Source organism: Polypterus senegalus, chromosome 7, assembly GCF_016835505.1.
Source record: "Polypterus senegalus isolate Bchr_013 chromosome 7, ASM1683550v1, whole genome shotgun sequence".
NCBI classification, from domain to species: domain Eukaryota; kingdom Metazoa; phylum Chordata; class Cladistia; order Polypteriformes; family Polypteridae; genus Polypterus; species Polypterus senegalus.
The window spans coordinates 160,098,873-160,114,764 of NC_053160.1; positions in this window are offsets into that span (position 1 = coordinate 160,098,873).

Here is a 15,892-nt window from a genome sequence, read left to right on the forward strand (position 1 = left end):
GGGCGGTCTCTCCAGCCGTCTGGAGTGTTTTTTCTTTTTTTCTGTCCTCCCTGGCCATTGGACCTTACTTTTATACTATGTTAATTAGTGTTGTCTTATTTTAATTCCGACTTTATCTTTTTTTTCTCTTTTCTTCACCATGTAAAGCACTTTGAGCTACATTATTTGCATGAAGATGTGCTATATAAATAAATGTTGTTGTTGTTGTAACGTAACTGGCTCAACTCTCAGTGATTCATATGGTTTGTACCATCCATTGTAACAGCAGTCATGTCAATATATGTCAGGTGATAGCGGCTACCTACTCAGATAATGGTGCCTTACACCTTTCCCAGACCCCCAGAGTGCAGTGGAGAGGCACTCTAATACAGCGCATGATCTTCCGCTTTCATTGTTAGAGCACAGCCAGATATCCTTGAATGCAGGTCTCCACACGTCAGGAGTGAGCTGCTCTACTAGCCAATAATTGTGCATGTATGAGGTTGATTACCATGCTCCGTATATGAATATTCAAGGCGTTCAAGGCACATTGTGTAAATTGTGTAGAAATGTATGCAAGGTTTAATAAATATGATTTTTTTTTTTTGGTGTATGCATTTTCCTATTTTTTGGCTTGCACATATTTTAACGCTTGAATTCAAGCAAATTTTAATAAATGAGGCCCCAGGTGGATGTGTAGCATTGATCATAATGGCACTCAGCTTGTTTTAATTCTTTCCTTTGGTACTACCTCCAGGGGGTCCAGGGTTCCTCCTATAACTGAACTTTCTCTCTTAATTAGCTTGTTGATTTGGTGGTTATTCACAATAATGAGACATACACACATACATTATAAATATATATATATATATATATATATATATATGAAGTAAAGGAGAGAGAGACAGTAGCTTGTTGATTTGGTGGTACAACAGATCATTCAAGGACAAAGAACAATAATGAGACATACACACATACAGAGTTCCTGGCTATCCGGCGGAATCTTCGGGTCAATATATATATATATATATATATATATATATAAATATATATATACAGTGGAACCTCGGTTTGCCAGCATAATTCGTTCCGGAAACGTGCTCGCAATCCAAAGCAGTCGTGCATCAAAGCGAATTTCCCCATAAGAAATAATGGAAACTCAGATGATTCGTTCTACAACCAAAAACTATTCATATAAAAATGATTAATACAAAATATAAAGTAAAAATACATAAAACAAATTAACCTGCACTTTACCTTTAAAAAGAATCATGGCTGGTGTGAGTGAGTTTCGAAACTCATGTGGGATTCCACCCAACGGGACGACACGCGGAAGAGTGTCCCAAAGCAATCGCAGTCTCCCAGCGCTGTAGCAGTTCGCCATTTAAGCGCATCAAAAAAGATCACAGACATGCTATAAGCGCCTGCCGTCAATGGGTGATACAAGGAACATTATAAAGATCCCGCTACAATAAATAACAGCGCTGTTGCTGTTTCAAGCTGAAGGCGTCTGGTATTGTTAAAGTACTGAGACTCAGCTTCGTGTTTTGGGGCGCAAGATGGGGACTCGCACTTCACAGCACACACGTGTGCGCACGCACACACACACACACACAGTCACAATGCTGTAGTAAGCAGTATACGCTCGTACGGATGTTGACTATATGAGTGAGGCACACAGACTCGGACGGAGAATAGGAGACAATTGCCCTCAAGAGAAGAGAGAGAGAGAGACGCGCTGCCCGCGAGCAAGAGAGATAAGGAGAAAGAGAGAGAGAGGCGAGTGCGAGCGAGCGAGTGAGATAGGGAGAGAGAGACGTGCGCGAGCAAGAGAGATAAGGAGAGAGAGAGAGACGCGTGCGCGTGAGAGAGAAGAACCATCAGCTCAGTTGTGATCACATGACGCTCAGCAGACAAAGTGTATCCATACTGCTCGTATTGCAAGACATCGCTCGTTTATCAAGTCAAAATTTATTAAAAAATTTTGCTCGTCTTGCAAAACACTCGTAAACCAAGTTACTCGTAAACCGAGGTTCCACTGTATTTATTATGACGCACGAGTCACTGTCTTGTACCCCAAAACACGAGGCTGAGTCTCGGTGCTTTAGCAAAACCAGCTTTATTCAGCTTGAAACAGGAATAGCACGGTTATTTATTGCAACGGGAGCTACCATTCTCCTATACACAGACACAGCAGTCAGGGTCGTAGCCAGGTTAGTGGCCAAGTAATACAGTTCTCTGCATTTATAATGTTCCTTTCATCATTCTTCGATGGCAGTAGCTTATAGTGTGAACACAATCAGCTCGGATTTGCTTCCTCAGTGCTTTGCTGCAGCACTGTGATCCTGCAGTTGCCCCGACATCAGACAATCTTCCACAGGCACGGCAATCGTGCTTCAAAATGCACTTTGCCATGTTGTCCGTTTTGTGGGGTCTCAAAAGAGTTCAGAAACCTCACAATATTTATGTATAATATATATATATATATATATATATATATATATATATATATATATATATATATATATATATATATATATATATATATATATATATAAATCTTGTAACACCACTAAATTGGTGATGCAACAACATTGCCAGTTACATGATATAGATATCACAATATATATATGCAGCAGTTTCTTTGTTTGTTTTTTTTATTCTGTTTTGTAATTTGAACCTTTTTTTAGTTGTTGTGTCCTAACCTACTTGTTTATGTGTGCTGATTCTGATTGGCTTTTTAACATTAAAAAAAGAATTTAATTCAAGCATCTCCTTGGAAGTTTAATCTTTTTCAACATGACTTTAACACAACCTTTAACCTGTTTTCTGACCAGTCTTACTGAATATCCATACATTCATGAACTTATTAATTTTCTATTCTGTTTGTATATGTCATTAGTCCAAATGTTCTCAGCATTTGGAAGGTTAAATATCAATTAATTAGGAAATAATTCAATCTTTTTTTGCTAATTACTTACTAACACCTAGCTTAAAGCCAGAAAGTATGAAATTCTTGAAAAAAAAATTAATAATGTCTTTTTACATGCATACATGTACATTTAAATAAGAAAATATTTATGCTAGTCTATTTTCTGATAGTATTTTTCTATCACTGCCTAACTTTAGAAAATATGTGCATGTATTATTGGCCTGTTTTGAATATCCTGCTTCACAAGAGAAGCAGGCATTATTAAAGCAGCTTATTCTCATACATATAGTTGAGTCTAGTAGCAAAAGATGTTTCTGACTTTGGCTTTGAAATCCAAATAAATTTATAACAGCATTACATCTTTAAAATGAACCTTGATATGGTATTTGAATTAAAATAGAGAGCACTTTCCAAAGGTCTGCAGGAGCAGGTTAGTAGTGCAACACTTGTGTTTTCTTATGAGAATTAAAAGCTTCCATTAGCAAGTCTATAAAAGCAGTTGTGAGTTTTGTAGGAGAGATGCCTCTAGAACAGTGTTTCTTAAGTTATGGGTTATGAGACATGTTTGTGAGGGGTGACCACATAAACGTGTAGTAAAATTAACTGAATTCATCAGCTTCTCTGTTCTACTTTATTCTCATGTACCCAAAAAAATATAAATGCTTCAGTCTCTGCATATATCAACATAACGATCAGTTAAACAATGGTGCATGCCATTTTCCTCTGCAGAACAATAGTATAAAAACATTTACTTTGGTTCAACAATAGTATTGTTATCAGCTATCAAGAAGTACCTGATTAGAAACCAATGTCCCCAGAACTCGTTATGTATCACCACATTGTGTGTGGATGACATACTAATCAAAGCAGTATGATTATTCAAAGAAGGTGACTCTTTTGCAAAACAGGTACATATTTATGTTTTGTAGATAGCCATCAACAATAACCTATAGCAGAATTAACACACAAAAATGTCATTTTGTTTAAAACACCAACCCATTACCAACCCACCAACCCATTACACCAACAGCAGAAACATCCCACTAGAAGAGTACTCAAAAACAAATTTTCTTCACTAGGGTCCTTTTTATTTTCAAAGTTTGTCTTTTAAAATTTAACTAACAATGGCACACTTCATATACCCCATAAATCAGCACTCCACGATTAAAACAATCATAAAATGCCATCGCCCATTGAAGATCAACATACAAAATAGCAAGGTAAAGTTATCACAGAAATAATGTCAAATATTAAATAAAAAACATTGTTTATGCAAACTTGTAAGAATGGAAAGGTTTGGATCACTTTTAGTCAATTCAGAATCTTAGTGATCTGTTCATTTTTCCTTTAAATAATCCAGATTTTGTTTTCAATAAAAGGCAGTTGATAAACTGACTGACATTTACTTTGTGACTGTATGTTCAATGAAAGACACTATATAACACTTACTAGTATAAAATGATTGGGTCTCCCCCACCCATCAGGATCTCATTACGTTGCAACTACTCTGTTGCCTTACTTTTACTAATTAGCTTCCTACTGCATCCATTTAAAAGCATCCAACAAACATTAGAAAGAAACAGCTGGAAGCAATTTGTGTATATTTGCCTTGGGATTTTAAAATCAGAAGTAAGATCTAACCAGCTTTTAAAATCATGTTAGATCACAGTAACAGTCGCATATATCATGTAAATGTATAGCACCAAGGCCAATATAGTCCCTGAAGGATTAAAGCTATGTAAATTTTGTTTTTACAACAGCAGCATCAAAGAATTGTCACACAAACCATTAGCGCTTAACATTTTGTTTTTGAGTCATGACATTCCACTGCTCATGTAATTCCCTTTATAAAAGTATAGATTAAAAAAAATCATGAAATGATGCATTTATGGTTCATGTCAAGGTGACCCATTTGAGTATTATCTTTCTTTCACAGACCTGGCATTATGGCTGCTTGCAGCAGTCTCCTTAATGTTCAAGACTGGTCTCCTTCTAACCAGCTCTAAGGAGGCGTATAAGTCTTCTAATGCCACTCTAAACACAGTGCAAGCTATACGTGCAGTACAGACATGGTCATTCTCAACTATTCACTGATATCTCCAGCCGACAAAACATAGTCATTGTTGCTCATACAGTGTAATAAATGCTTCAGGTTTAACCAAATACCTTGAATTAGTCAATAATGGGTCATTCCGACATGTAGAGTTGATAACTAGTGTTGATATTTGAAATTCACCAAAGTGTTTTACACAGCAAATATATTCTCCAATGGCCTTGTTTGGCAAATATTCTCCTATAAATTCAACTTGCTGACAGTTAAAATAAACTTTTTTTTTCCCAGCACCCCATAATATTTTGAGAGGCAGGTGAGACATAACAGAACTGCTGCAGCAATGCACAGAACTTTAATGATTGCATACTGCAAGATCATTACTGTGCTGATTCAGCATGCATGATGGCATGGCCTGATGAATACTCCAGCCTTCTAACTCTGCATGCATAAAAAAAGGTAGTATTTTCAACTAGGGAAACATTAGCGGAGCATAATGAGAATATTCCCACTAGAATATTGAGTACTGCCACCAGATATGCAACATTGATCCTTGTGCACTGGCAGTGCAGCACCATGTGGCTAATTTGCATGCATAATTAGCCATGTGCCTCAGTAGCCAGTTAAAATTCGCTTAAAGGAGCCCTCCCCACCCCCAAGAAAGAAAACACACGTGACCCTCTGAAATAATAATAATAGTGAATGATTTATTACTGCTTTCAAGGAAGAAGACTGCATCTGCACAGTGTGAACTGGGACCCGGACACAGGTAGATGGACAACATAGTTCCACTACACACCGTTTATTTACAAGACGTATTTACAATTTGTGCTCACGTGGACCCCCAGTGCCTCCAGCACCGTTCCCCCAACTGTCCAGGCCTCACAGTCTCTGTGCCTTTCTTTTGGCCGCCTCCCGTCCTCTCTCCAGCTCTGTCCTCTTCCACCCGACGTCCACTGCTGACTGGAGGGAGACGGCCCCTTATATGGGAACCCGGATGGGCTCCAGCTGCTTCCCGGCAATCAGTCATAGCCACCCCCCAGTGTGGCGGAAGTGCCGGCTGCGCACCCGGAAGCCGTCCGGGTGTCCCCTGTCGTCTTCCCCCACCAGGAAGTGCTGGGCTCCAGGAATATTCCGGCACCAGGGCGCCGCCTGGCAACAGGTCCAGGTCCCTTCCAAGCCCTGTACCCGAGTCCCCAACATAACCAGGACAGACGCCCCTCGGTCTGGAGGAGGCACAAGCCCTCCTCCAGTCCTCCTGGGCGTCCCGGCCGGACTCCAGCCCCGGCCGGGGACCACAACAGATATTGGAAACAAAAAAGACGTTCCCACTGTGCCCAGCACTGTGACCTCAAACAACAGAACAAGACTGTCTCACACTACTACTTCTTTCCTATAATATACCCCAAGATTGGAACTCAGTGAGTGCAATATGTTTTTTTTTTTCTATAGTGCTAGTTGGTGGCTATTTGTTATATTTTGTTTGTAGTTATTGTTCCATCTGCATCTTTTGTTGTTTGAGGCATGTAGCACATTGGTTATTACTGCTGCCTCGTAGCTCAGATCGCATTTTTTGCCACAATAATCAGTCCAGCATTGTTGGCAGATGCTTCCCTTGACCTCATGGACCATTAAAACACAATTGCACCATCATACGCTACTAAGTCAGTTCTTCCTTTCACATTGGCTTTAATGAATTTAGTGGAGTGCAGCAAATTTCCGGAACATTTCTGTGATTTGGCCAAACTGGCAGTGAAGCAAATTCCACAGGGTTTGTTCATCACTACTGATAACTCACTCATCTTAAGCAGCTTTCTCTCACAGGTTTGTGTGAGCTGCAAGCTCCTCTACTTTCTTGAAAACAGCTGAATGATTTTCTGCTTTTATTCTAATTTTAGCCGATATGGCAATGCTAGCTACCTTCCATGAACACTGCATTTGGTATCAACTTCAAATGGCTGCCAGCACCATATAATGTTCCAATGAAACATTGAGTAGGCCTCTCAAACATGACACAATCATCACCATTCCCATGCATTCATGTTTAAGTGTTACTTTAACCAGTGCTTGAAGTGGGCATCTGCCAATTTCAACATAAGATACCAGCACCTCTTCTGAAATCTCTTCCCCTCCGACTTAAATCAATCATATGTCATGTTATCACCAGAAGCAGTGTAGGCACCGAAGTGTAAGGCAAGATCAAGCGTGGGTAAAACGTGTGCCAAAAGAAATCTCTTAGTCCAAAAGTTTGTTTTAAAAATTATTTAGTGAAAGTTAAAAGCAAATAATCCATACAAGAATAAAGGAAAAATAGTTACACACGTAGAATAAAAGGCAAAAAAAAACGAAAAATGTATTTTCTATAAATTTAGCTTTTCTTGAGAATCTTTAGTTATTTCTGTACTTAAAAGTTCTTTACTTCTTCTTTCTATACTTAAAGGTTCTTAATTTCTTCTGTACGCCTTAAGCGCATGGCTTATATAAGCGTGTTATATTTACGTGTTACTTCTCACACTCAAAGAGCCCGTAGGCGTGGGCACGAGCACGGTTTAAAACCGTATGCCCTCTATGCCTTACACATGGCAAGGCTGTCACTAACTGAAGAATAATGTTTACTCAAAGCTGTTAGACATGGCAAGAATATACCAATTCAATTCTACTTATGGGGGTTTAGGAACCTCCCATAAATTATGCATTGTCATCTACTAAGATATTTATGAATCTTACAGAACTAGAAAAAACAAGCAGAGTACCACCAATAATTTGGTTCCACTTCAAGCACTGACAAAGATGCTTTTGTTGTGTAATTTGGATTAAGCAACAGAGTTTAGTGATCATGTGTTTAATGCCTCCCTGAGGTAAAGACTGAAGCAGAAACAAGAGATCACAATCTGGCTCAGTGTTTAAGGAATTCAACTATTTTCGGTTTCAACTTATTTTCCTTTTCATCCTCATTTTGACAGACTACATTCCTTGCTCCCATATTTTTGATTGCTAAAACCGTCAACCACTAAAAGCCCTAATCTATAATTGATTGATTCATAGAAATTAAATTTGAGTTGAAACTAGTGAATTCCATGCCTCAAAACCGGTGAGAGGGCATTTATTTTTTTCCCCTGTTCTAAAGCAGCTTGTACATATTGGTAAAGTAAGATAAGGCATTGATTCTTGAAAGAAAGAAAGAAAGTGAAGCATTTTCAAACATGTCATGAAATGTGATGGCCACAGTGCAGTTTTTGTGTGCTTTTAGGAATAATTAACATTAAGAACAATTTTAATCAATCAGTCTTTATTTGATACAGGACACATTGTCACAAAGTGCTGTGAAAAGCAATCGATATTCCTTCTGTTCAGCCTGACGGAGCTCGTTTTTCACAGTATCACTGTAGGTTTGCAATGCATGCATTGTAGGGATGCAGCATTTTCTTTACTGGTCATGGCTTTTTCTGTTTATTAACTTTCCATAATTCTCAATCCAGTTTCTACAGCAATAAATACAAGGACACTCAAGTGTAGGGGACATTCATGGTTTTCATTTTTTTTTCTTGTCATCCTCCTTCAAAATTTCATTCTTTCTTATATATAAGACTACCATTTTAAATCTCTTTTTATTACTGTATTTCTATTATCACACAGGTGGCTCGTCATTGTACAGCTGAGATTCCAGTGCCAGGCACTTTACATACTGCATATTCATTTTATTTTGAATACATAAATTGAAGAGACATTTTTTTTTTATTTTAAATTGCATTTATCCTTGATCAACATGTAAGCAGTATTAAGTGTCTTTATTAACAAAATACATTCCAATTAGAATAAAATGTAAAAGTGTTTGTTTTGTTTTCCTACATTCTTATGTAACAAGACCTTCTTGGCAGAAATGATTGGTACAGTAAAATCTTAAAGTAGCTAAGATGAATTAAACAAGTTTATTTTAAATAATGCCTTCACAAGGCATTTAATATAGGAAAAACAGGAGGGAAAGGACAAAAGGGTTGCAAACCTAAGGGCACCCTGTTTAATGCTGGCAAAGTGCATGAAAACAAAAAGTCCAAACAATGGAAAATAATAGTGGACAGTGCTCGTCCAGCTTAGCCTCTCCTCTCAGACTTTTCTCTTTGGGCTTCTTTGAGCTCTGTGCTCTTTAGAATACATTTTAGAAATGTACATGGCTTCCGGTGCTTGTGCTCTTTAAACAACCCTTGAGATAGTAGATGTGGGACCTCTGGGGCCGGAAGAGTCGGAAGAGATGCCAGTGAGCTTCATCATCCGGACTTCAGGTGAATGTGAAGAGGCTGTTAGCGACCTCATTTTCCCTAGACGCTGATTTGAGAGTTTCTTACCTCAGAATTGTCACATGAATTCTCTTCATTCAAGGGTATGCAACAGGTAATCTACTAAACAATTATTGATACCATTATGTTAGACCAAAATGCATTACATGCTGATAAGAAATGTCCTATTTTATGAGTGTAATAAAAAGAGGGCTTAATTTTGCAAGTTGGCAAAATCCAGGACTTCATAATTAACAGATGACTGAACTTCGCATGGCATTGGTGGACTGAACTTACTATATTGTCTCTTTTTATCATTGCTCTCTAACTCTCTATCTTTTCTCTCTCTTTTTGAAATTTCTCTTTCTTTAAATGTTTTCTCTGTAGTATGCCGCTCTTGTGCTTCTTCATAAACCTAACTTGCACTTTTGAGTTTCCTTCAACGATCTTTACCCGAGTTTGTAAACCCACACTCAATACTAATTGACTACAGAATGTAACAGACTCAGTCCATGCCTTACATTCCAAAGACATTCATTAAGTTCAGCATATTTCCTCTTAAAATACTGAAAATTATGTTTATTTCCATAATTTATGACTTAATAGTTTATACCTGTATTTTGACTTGAAGAAATGTTTGGTATATGGATTAATTTCTGTTGAATCACGACTACCAAAAACAGATTATGGCAAAATACCCACGTACCAAAAAATAAAGCGTAACATGTTGTCTAACATTGGGTGAATGGATGAATGTGATGGTGGTTGTAGATACTTTCAGTGTCTGCAGTTCAGTAAATACAAAAGTTTCACGAATGTGTCAAACAATAATATATAATGTCTCCACCTGAATATGAGGCTATGTATTGATGTAGATAGGCTGCCTCTCCAATATATAAAGCTATGCAATAATTAGACATAAATAGTCTATTATCACTCACTCATTGTATTTTTGAATGTGGCTGTGGTAGCAGCATGCTCATGTGGAGCAATCAAGCCAATTTAACCTCAAACATGTCCAAAAGAAGCTCCCAGGCCAACTTACAGAAAGCTCACTCCTTACTTGAAGAGAACAAGCATCCATTTCTGGAGCAAGGACCACAACCTCAAATTTGGAAGTGTTGTTTCTCATCCTAGATGCATCACATTTAGCTCCAGTTCATGTGGGAGATCACAGTCTGAAGGAAAAAGAAGAACACATTATCTGTAAAAGGCAGTGATTCAATCCTTAGATACACAAAATGGATATTCTCCAATTCCTAGCTGTATCCTGATATCCTGTACATACAAATTATGAACAGAAGAAGAGTTAAACACACCCTTGGTGCACTTATAAATTCATCAAATATATGTAAACTGTATTGGCAAATTCCCAGTATCTGTAAAATATCTATGCAAGAGGAAACATATTACAAGGGAAGCTCAAAAAGTTTCTGCACCTTTTCATAACTCTATTCATTAAGAATTTAAAAAACAAATTATTTTTTTACATAGTCGCCTTTGTTTTGTGATGCAATTTTGCCAGAGTTGTACCAACTTTTAAATGACCAATTACTACTCCTCCCACCTTCACTGTTTCCAACGAAAAAACAAAAGTGCAGGAACTTTTTGAACATCGTATTATTATTATCATTATTATTATTATTATTAGACACTGTGGCGAGCGGCTGGGGGCGCTAACCAGCCGGGACACCCAGAAGGACAAGAAGAGGGATTACGCCTCCTCCAGACCACAAGAGGGCAGCCGCCCTGGTTGGTATGGTGACCACGGGAACAGAGCATGGAAGCTCAACCCTATAGGGGCCCGTGGTCACCGCCAGGGGGAGCCCGCATGCCTGAGAAGCGCTGGACGTCAGCACTTCCGCCACATCCGGAGGTGCTGGGGGAAGGAATACCAGAGACACCCATTGTGCTTCCGCCACACCAGGAAGTGCCGGCGGAAGTTCATCGGGAGACACCTGGAACACATCCGGCTGAACATAAAAGAGGCCGCCTCCCTCCATTTGTTAGCTGGAGTCGGGTGGAAGAGGATGAAGCCTGAAGGAGAGGAGTGGAGGCGGTCAGAAGAAGAGACATTATTGTTGAAAGGCCTGGACTGAAGGGTGATTAGTGTGAGAAAACTGGGTTGTGTGCTGTTGGCCATTGTTGTAAATATTAGAAATGGTTAATAAATGTGTGTGTGAGTTTGAACCATCAGTGTCTGCCTGTTTCCAGGCTGCTTACCAAAACACTGACATTATTCTGGCCATAGATCTTTATAGTTGCCTACCCTATTGAGAATCTCTCTCCATGGCCCATTCTGATATGCATAAGAAGTTCTTCTGGAGATGAGAATTGAACTCATGCAGAAAAAATGGCATTTAATAGTCATTCATAGAATACCCTGACTATCCATTTGGGCTTTCCACAACTGCCCAACAGCCAACTTACTACCAAAATGATGATCAATTGACAGCTCAACTAATTTCTTACCCAAGCGTCTAGCACATTGACTACAGATCAAATAACACAACTATAAAGTTAATCATCATTTCTTGAGTTAGGGGTAGTGTGGCACCACATGCAATTATGAATAACTTTAATACTAGTACAGAAATTTAATCATTAACTACTCAGGTTCAGATCAGGCAAGCCTCCCCAATCCTGGTATTTCATAATTTTCCCAAATGGCAATGAGCCACCAGGTGCTCACAGGCAAAGTCCACTTTCAGGCCCAGCTCCAGGAGCAGGTCCAAGTATTCCTGCTCCACACTGGGGTCTATTAGATGTATTTGAGACTATCATGAAGATTATTAGTAGATTGTTCTTTGTGTGCCCATTCCCCACAGACCAGATTAGAGGATAAGGCCTATCTCAGCATCATAAGAAGCACAGCAGGAATGAATTTGTGTTGGATATTACTGGAAAGCTTTATTAGGCTGATCGTCTGTTCTCATCTAGATTATTTTAAAATCACTACTTTTATTGGCCATAGTGATGACTTGATCTTATTGAAGCATATTAGCTATGCCTAGATACAAGGCATACTTTCAAATTGACAATGTTTTAATTTGCCTTTCTTTTACCTTTAATCTCTACTTGTACATGCTTCTCAGATCATGCCTTGCAATGCTGATATCATGAGGCATGGCAGCGAATGAATTAAGAGTACTAATGCTGTGCCAGTCATTCAGTAAGGCAACACTTTCAAGAGCAACAGCAATATCCAGAGCGCACATTAAGATCTCAAGATGCCAGTCTGCTTATGATTACAGGGATTAATAAAATAACAGTGGGAGGTCGAGTTTTTAGTTACAGGGCCTCTAAACTGTGGAATGGTCTGCCTGCTAGTATAAGAGACGCCCCTTCGGTCTCAGCTTTCAAATCCCGGCTGAAGACTCACTACTTCAGTTTAGCATACCCTGACTAGAGCTGCTGATTAACTATGCATACTGCTTCTCTGCTGATAGTCATTAACACTAAAACACAAGTAATAATGATAATCATAATTTGTTATGAACCCTCATCTATTCTTTTTCTCCTCTCAGTAGTCAAATGTGGCACTTGGTACCACTGCCCACCTGCCAGGTGGTTTAGCCTGCTTAAGGTAAAGTCATCTCTGATGGAGGATCACAGAAATCGTCGGGTAGAGGGGTCCTTTCATCGGATTGGCTGGCCCAGTGGTAACCAGCCATGGAATTGCCAATTAGGGGAGGCAGCTTGATGGCTGAGGTCTCCAGGACTCTGAACAAATCCAAATCCTATTATGTGATATCTTCTACAGTTAAATTCTACTCTGCACTTGTAATATTTGTATTTTACTGTTATACTGTATTGAGGAATACTTGTGTTGTGTTCTGTGTATTGTATTGACCCCCTTCTTTTTGACACCCACTGCTTGCCCAACCTACCTGGAAAGGGGTCACTATTTGAACTGCCTTTTCCCAAGATCTTTTCCATTTTTTTCCCTACAAGGTTTTTTTTGGGAGTTTTCCCTTGTCTTCTTAGAGAGTCAAGGCTGGGGGCTGTCAACAGGAACAACAACAACAACATTTATTTATATAGCACATTTTCATACAAACAGTAGCTCAAAGTGCTTTACATAATAAAGAATAGAAAAATAAAAGAAACAATAAGAAAACAAAATAAATCAACATGAATTAACATCGAATAAGAGTAAGGTTCAATGGCCAGGGGGGACAGAAAAAACAAAAAAACTCCAGACGGCTGGAGAAAAAAAAAATCTGTAGGGATTCCAGACCATGAGACCGCCCAGTCCCCTCTGGGCAATCTACCTAACATAAATGAAACAGACCTCTTTGGATTTAGGGTTCTCACGGAAGGGCTTGATGATGATGATGGTCACGTAGACTTCTGCCTTTAAATCCATCCATCGTTGTTGGAGCATCATGAAGCTTTGAGTAAAGCTTTGACAAAGAAACCGGAAAAAGAAACAGAAAAGAGAGTAGGGGTCAGTACAGATTTTAAGGGCCTATTAAAGCCCATTGCAGCACTTCTTGTGTGATTTTGGGCTATACAAAAATAAATTGTATTGTATTGTATTGTATCTGAGATTTCTTCATCCCATATACATGCCATTGGTTTACAACTGTCCACTAGGTGGAAATGTGCTCAAAAACCGTAAGACATTTACACCTTTAAAAAAAAAAAAGTGCCATTTAGAAAGTCTGCAAACATTCAATGCTCAAACATTCTTTGTCTGTACTTTCTGTTAGTTGTAACTACAACTTTAAGCCTGAAACTAGCTGGTTCAAAAATGGCTCTTAACCCCCTATGGTAGTACAAATGCCTGGTGACATAAAACACCCTGATTGACTAAACACTGGTCATTAAAACAGAGACAGTGAAATGTCATACTTTTACAATACATACTGCACCACCATATGCTGTCTTATTTTTCTCTAATGATTAATTGAGAGTTAAATTAAATAAGCTGTTTCTCAGAATTGATTTTAGATTTTGAGATAAAATTTGTTTCAAATGACTTGTACAGACTTAAACTCACATGCAGTTCAGCCAAAACAAAAGCCTTTAGTGGCCAAGAAAACACATGGCCTCGAGAAACAAAACAGAGGGTCAATAACTCCTAATTATAATAACCTTTTTTCTTTTATTGAATGCTCTTGGTAGGGTTTTGTTTGGTTTAAGATCAAGCAGTGATAAAATGTTACTTGTAAAAGCTGAAGGTCATACATGAGTGAATCAAAATAAAATCCATTGTGGTTAAGAAAATATTGAAGTTGCAAAACAACTAAAGGTCAATAATTGTTAACTACAATAACTCATTTTATTTTACTAACTGTTCCTCCTGGAGTTTTCTTTGATCAAGAAGTGCTTCCTATTGTCATAGAACTGTTTAAACTTCCCATCATGAGCCAGCTCCACACATGAGCACACAAACTGCCATTCAATAAATTAAACAATCACGTCAGTAAAGAATCAAGCCAAATCACATAGTAATACGTGTATTCATGTCTATGAATCATTTATAATATTTTTTTTATTAAATCATGGCCAAAACAAGCTCATCCACTTTTCCTGACTTACCAGCACTTCACATTTTTTTCATTCTAAGTAATTTAACTTATTTATGCATCACAGTGCAAATTAGACAAATAGTTTACATAGTGTAAGGGATGGCTGGTGCCCTTGCTCAGCTGGGACACCCTCAACATGAAAAGAAAGGGGGAGACAGCATACAACTGGCGTTATCGCCCCCACACTGCTAGATGGCAGCCCCCCTGGGTTGAGGCAGCACCAAAGTTTCCCAATGGACATGATGAGAAAAGGAGTTCTTGGACACAGCCCTGTTGGGTTCCATATGCACCACCAGATGGTGCTGTTGGGATGAATGAGCAAAACCTTGTCGGGCTCCAGTCTAACCTGGGAGTGCTCCCAGACAATGATCAAGGAACACTGGAAGTACTCCCAGGCTTCACATAAAGGGAGCTGCCTGCCATTGCTCAAGGATCCAGAATCAGGGAGAAAGAGACAAAGTGTGCTGGGAGGAGCGGAGGAGGCAGAGAGATGGAGAGAGAGAGAAAGATAGATAGATAGATAGATAGATAGATAGATAGATAGATAGATAGATAGATAGATAGATAGATAGATAGATAGATACTTTAGAAGAAGAAGAAAAAAGATGGTGTGTGCTGCTTATTGGCTGTACTGTAATTAACTCTGCCCGGAGGAGTTTAACACTGAATAAAGCCTTTATTTGTCACAACTTGTGTCCAAGCCTGTTTCATCAGGTGTTTGAGGAGCTGAGGTGCTCCCTGGTGGCCACAATAGCTACTGACGATAATGACAAAAAATGTCAAAACACTACATTTTCAGACAAACATAGTACATTTAATGCATGCGAAGAACTATTTGCATTCAATGAAACAAATAATAAACCTTTGTGCCTGCCATACAGTGGTACCAAAATGTGGAAATATGCAATGCCACCAAGAAAGCTGTCAAATTTACATCCTCATCAGAGTAATTTAAAATGGGACAAAATCTGCTCACTTCTAGACAACCTTCGGGGCTAAAATTTTTTTACTATGATGCAAAATAAGAGAGAATCCTTCATAGAAGCATCTTACAAAGTAAAATCGGCTTTGGTTCTCATAGACAGGTTTGGTGTTTCAAAAGACACATTTGAAAATGTGT